We start from the raw sequence: 6,797 nt of genomic DNA, 5'->3' as shown, positions 1-6,797 counted from the left end.
AAGTTAAGTTTATATAGCTATTTTCGCTCAAGGATAGATACTACTTCAATGTCCATGTAATCATTTCATGCACTTGGATATATTCTGAGCTAAGCGGAGAAACGAGCTAATTTGAATAACGCAAAGTAAAGACAACATGAACGTTAACTTGTGTAAATATAAGAAACGAAAGTTTAAAGGGGAAAAAGAAGACGACAAAGAACATCTAACCTCAAATTGATAATTCGCAATTTGGTAGAAAAGACACACAAAACCGAAGATCTTTAAACGAAAGTTTGTTTCGGAACATAGTTCACTTTGAATTGCACCTAATGTACATGTTTACTCTGTCGTTCCAACTATCGGTTGTTTGTCTTCTTTTCGGGACGGAGTATAAATAGTCTTCATTTCTCACATAATTGTTATTTCTTCGAGAAGGTTTGAAGTTATTAAGATTGACTTTCAAAACTGTCATATCACCTGGTATTAAATTATAAACGTGAAGTGTTATCGACATTATTTTTCACTTGGAGAGCTGACTGTTGGCTTCACGTCAGCTTTACAATTTAGCTGACATAGTGACAGTATGTGCCTTGCATAACGAACAAAATATGAAAGTAAAATATTGAAACGAAGCCAATAATTACATTCTACCATTAAAATAACATTTGAACTGGAATTTTGATTTATTTCCCTTCCAGCGTGGCACAGGTGGGTAATGCTTTGATGGTAGGAAAATCACATTAAAGCAAGCGTACTGAGTCTTGTTTCCATCTGACTTTGACCACCGTGCCCTGTTAAACATTAGCAATGACACAATGAGTGGTTGTATTCTGTATGACACGAATTCACCCAGCTGTGACCTAATATTTCACCCTCACTGGTTCGTCATTTTCTACAGGGCAGTCATCTCAGATAGTTGAGTGGCCACTACCTTACGCATGAACACACACACAATTATCCAGCTGAGGCCCTCTCCTATTAACATACACTGCATACTACCACCACCTGCTACACCAACGATTTTCCCGCCAAAACTTGCTACAATTTTCGCTTCTTATGAACTGTCAAAAATGTAGTCAAAAAACTTCATGATATTTTTATTGGTTGGTTTGATTCATATCCCATATCAGGTCTGGAATAATTATATTGACAACTCATGCATGTTTAACGACAATATAAGCAAACCTCAACTGCCAATCACACAGAGTGTATTGCATAATTTGACGACAGGATTTTTGGTAAGCAGGATGACGTCATTTGGGTACTATTTCTATTGGCGGATGAGAGTTGACGTCATTTGCAGATTTGTCATCGGCCGGTGAGATTTGTGCCAGTGGCTAACATTAATAGTTACGTCAAAGCTGAATAATGTTCGGTATGAATAATAGCAAAAACTGACTTGGTTCATATTGTTTACAGCCCGCAAACCAACGTAAAATTGTTTTATCAATTTTAACAAATCCTCCAAATAAATACTAATTTCTTATCTATAGGCCACTTCAAACCATTAGTTGTCAAATACGGAATAAAATGGGATAGTTGTCCGGCCTAGTTGTGATGTAGTCGTGAACATGAAACACAAATGCACCCCCTTGTTTTTTTGGTTCTTGTTTTTTCCTCTCTTTTTTTTTTTGGGGGGGGGGGCTGTATCAAAGGGTGATTACGACCTTACTGCGCGGAAACAGTTTTAGAAACTATGGACCAACTTTTTCATTAGACACGTGAAGTTGTGAAGAACTTCACGACGTCTCAAAATTTAAACGTCTATTGAAAGTTCTTCGGATTATAATATATCCAGAAAAAAATATGCAAACGAAGCTCGGCTCAGAATGAGCCTAGAGACGTAGTGAAGGAGAGAATGCACACTAAAACAAACCATTTTGACAAAGAACATTTTAATGTATCGAGACACTGATAGGTTGAAATCCGCCTTCTGTTTCTGTAATTTTCATTATCCAGACATATTTCAATACTTACTCCCCCTTGGAGAGTAATCACTTACAAGTAAGATCGTTGACTTCATTAGCTATACACACACAGACACACACAGTATGCGGGATCATTTCATCATTGATGTTAACAAATATTCACATTCATTAAATGAAACTAGATGCCAGTTTTGATCAATCAACCTTATAGGCAAACACTTCTCATTGGCATCCCTATCATAAATTTATGAAACAAACTATGTCAGTCAACTACTTGAAAACTGATATCTAGGATTCAATTTTCCTCATCCCTCAACAAATTGCATTATTTGCTGAATTAAGCTTATATTTCATACATTTTATACACAATGTGCAAATCAATGACAAGGGTGCTTAATTTCACTTCACACTAAACAAATGCTGGTACCAAGGCACTGCTTATTTATGTAAATTACACATACATTATGTAAAATATGCAAATCAATTACAAGGGTGCTTTCACTGCACACTAAACAAATACTGGTACCAAGGCACTGCTTAATGTCGTTATTTATGTAAATTACATATAAGTTATGTAAAATATGCAAATCAATGACAAGGATTCTTTCACTTCACACTAAACAAACGCTGGTACCAAGGCACTGCTTGACATCATTATTTATGTAAATTACATATATATTATGTAAAATATGCAAATCAATGACAAAGGTGCTTTCACATCACACTAAACCAATGTTGGTACTGCACTGCTTAATGTCATTATTTATGTAAATTACACATACGTTATGTAAATTATGTAAACAATGATAAGGACACCTCACAGAGTCTAATATTGGTGTACAAAATATGCAAATTAATGACTTTCATTTCACTATAAGCAATGTTTGAACTAAAGCACTGCATAGTGTGATTATTTATGCTAATCACACATACATTACACAAAATATGCAAATCAGTTACGAAGAGATTTTTGTCTTAATTAGTCACATTACTCGTAAAAGTCGAAAGCTGCTTCAACAAGCTTCATGTGGAGTGTGTGCTTTGTTGTTATCAATGCATATACCAAATTATTAGAAGTTTGGAACTTGCCTTCTGTAGATATTACCCAAATAATTAAGTATGCAAAATACTATAAAGTTGAAAGCTACACCAACAAGCTTTGATTAATGTCAATCAAAAGTTAATCGAAGTTTGCTTATCTTTACTGAGAAAATCGCCTGACTGTTCCTCCTCATTATGCAAATTATTATGCAAAGTACTTGCCATCCATACCAATCATGATGTGACACTTGTGCATTGCTGTAATTGGTGGTACTAATTCATCCTCTTTCTGGTCAGTAATCTCTCTAATTAACTTAGTTTATAATAATGCTAATTAGCTAATTAATATTAATTGTGGCTTAGGATGTGATTATTGGTTGGTAGTGAATGATTCAAGTTCATCGTTAGGTCTACTCCGTCGATCTGTCATTGGTATTGTACAAAACCAAATATGGTAGTGCTAGCTGTTTGTTTGTAGTTTGTATTACTCAAATCATTGATTGATAGTGATGTAACCAACAAACTTTGACCAAGAAACTGACCATCCCAGATCAAATCAAACCATACCTGACAAAACTCAGACTAAATCATAGCAAAACTGTCAAACCCAGACCAAACTAAACTGTCACAAATCAAACCAAAACCATATGAAACCAAAACTGACAAACCTCAACCAATTGAAACCTAACCAAAACAAACCATGATAAAAACCCTGGGTGAACACATACCAGTATCATCATCTTCTCATGAAGTTTTCTTTGAAGACACAGATACAGCTATCTGTACACAACATCATGTTAAATTTGTACTTAAAGTGGCACAAGTCCAAATTCTGACTATTTTGCACGTAGAAAAACGTACACTCACTAATTCTACTGAAACATTCATTATTGTTGATACTGATTTGTGATTACTCTATTGATGATGTTTGTCAGATTTATTTATGTTTGTTTGTTTTCGTAAACAAAACTAACTGAACCTGAGTTCCCTGCAGGGTTATTTGGAATTGTGACTTTCGCACGTAGGAAAACCTATACTCACTAATTCTTGATACTGTGAAACATTCATTGATACTGATGTGATTACTCTATTGTTGATGTTTGTCAGTATTTATTTATTTGTTTGTTTGTATGTTTTCGTAAACAAAACTAACTGAGCTTGAGTTCCCTATGATTACTCAAGTGGAAATACTTCCACAAAACACATTCCAGTACATTGTTAATGTCGATGTGCTATGCAGGTCTTCTATAACATTACAATTGTATTCTGGCATGGATAGTCTGTGGACCCATTCGAACTCGATATCCTCTTCCATATCCAAACTATTCTTTATAAAGTCATATATTTTGTCTTCCGATTCTTCCCAAGAGTCGTTTTCTCATTCTGTTCTAGACCATAGAATATCAAAGTTCTCTCTCTTTGATTGTCTTTGTTGTTTACCTAGTTCAAATTTCAATTTTCCGACTTTGTTATTTATGGCATGGTTTAGAAGAGTTACAGCTGATTGCATAGTCAGGATTTCATACTAATGTAGTTTATTTGCATTTTCAGGTCACTGGCCCATTTGCAAAGAAGTTACACTTTGAATTATAAGACTTGATGATTGATTACAGAATATAGAAAAAGTTGAAAATACGACGTAAACATATAAATAAAACTAAATGATTTCAAATAAAGTTTTTTATGTTTACAGACTCTCAGAAAATATTAGTCATAATCTCTTTGCGACTTTTTACAAAGATTTGGATGCAATGAAAAATATTTTTAATAGAAATTTATTTCCTCCTCAAATCATTGTAGTCACGGTTACAGACATACCCAGACACAATCATACATAGAATAGCAGATACACATACAAACAATAACACTTAAGTAGCGCATTTTCTCTATGTGCTATGCTTGTTTATAGCATTCATATTACAACTAGTAACACTGAAGTAGCGCATTTTCTTTATGTGCTATGCTTGTTTATAGCATTCATATTACAACTAGTAACACTGAAGTAACACATTTTCTCTATGTGCTATGCTTGTTTATAGCATTCATATTACAACTAGTAACACTGAAGTAACACATTTTCTCTATGTGCTATGCTTGTTTATAGCATTCATATCAAGTGTAAAAGTGTACTGTTTCAATTAGTTTATTTCCAAGCCTAGCATGTGGCCTTTCTAATGGGATCAATTAGCAAATGAAACAGTATACTTTTACACTTGATATGGATGCTATAAATGATTATGGTACATACAGAAAACACTTTACTTTGGTGTTTGGTGTTACGGGTTGTAAATTTCTATCACACATGCTAGGGACATACACATACACATACACTGACACATACACACAGAACAATGTGATGGACATTCATTCTGACAAAACCTGAATGAGTTCTTCACAAATTAGGTCAAAGTATGTAAAAGGAAAATGGAAACTTGGGTTAAGAAACGACACTGAGAGAGTCTATTGGTCAACATGTGTTTTTTTTACTAATAAATATCAAATATAAAACTCAAAGACACTGCAAAAGTAAAAATACAATGACTTAGTTCTACACATGAAAACAAAATAACAAATAATTGTGTACATACATTTACACAGTTTGTACAAATTGTGAAAACCTGTTCTAAACAAGAAAATGTTTTCAATACAAATAAAACCCATAAGATGAAACCATGTCACAGTTATAGAGGATAGATAACACAATTCTCTCCTCGTTACTTACACAACAATTCTAAGATACATCAAATATAAAAGTTATTCACATCGAATACAGTGCTGGTTACATATTCACAATTTCGTTTTTTGCATAATTCTGTACAATTACAACTTGGAAAGCTTTTCTATTCAAGATTTGGATGTGTAGATATATTTCGACCTTTGACCTCATAGGGTCAAAGACTTTGACCTTATAGGGTCAAAGGTAACCCTAAATATTAAAGCTGGACACAGACCACAAAAATGGAGTCTTTGTCTTTGAGGTGGTTGTAAGTTACAAAATTATATATTTTGGAAATCTCTGCAACAGAGGAAATACAAACATTATCAGTACTAAAGAACACAGTTTGGCTGATATGGCATTTGCGCCCCCCCCCCCCCCCCCCCCCACCTATTTTTGAGGCATAAAGCTATCAAGATATGACATTCCGTGTTAGAGTTATGCATCACAGCCTTGCTCTTCCCCAACAAATTTCAATTCAGTCATACAAGTTTATCAAATGAATTTTCTAATGGAAAAGACAGCACACATTTTGTTTCAGGTAAGCCCTCACAGAAATAGAATGAATCATGGTCAGAGAATTACATCCAATTTCTTGTACTTTAAATATATACTCCATAGGTATATGCACATGGTGTACACAGTTACAATCTTGTAAACTGTACCTATTGGGCTGACATTCCACTCCTTGCCAAATCATTGTAGTTCAAACTTGAACCTATCAGATCTCCCTGGCTTAATACACTGAAAGAATGAATGTAATCCTCTGATAAATAAAACCAATAATTTTCAGCAGCAGGACAATGATGTAACATCTCAAACAAGAGATCAGTAGGGTATGGATGGAAATTGTTGGTGCTGGTGGTAACTCTAAGGCAACAATGTGACAGTACTGCTGGTTTTGGACTCAACTGTTTGGCCATTGCTTTGCCTGTATTGTATTGTAAGACTGCTGGCACAAGGAATACTTATGGGAATACCCCTACAAAGTAGTACCTGACCATTCAGCTCAACACTTGGTAAGTAGTTTTGGCCCAAAAAATGCATAATTTTCGTGTCAATCTGGGTATGAATTTCTTGACTTAGACATCCTGATGACAAACCAGGACAATCTGTCTAATTTTTCTTAC

This window comes from Glandiceps talaboti, chromosome 12 (assembly GCF_964340395.1).
Source record: "Glandiceps talaboti chromosome 12, keGlaTala1.1, whole genome shotgun sequence".
Lineage (NCBI taxonomy): Eukaryota > Metazoa > Hemichordata > Enteropneusta > Spengelidae > Glandiceps > Glandiceps talaboti.
Note: the sequence above shows the minus strand (reverse complement) of the source record.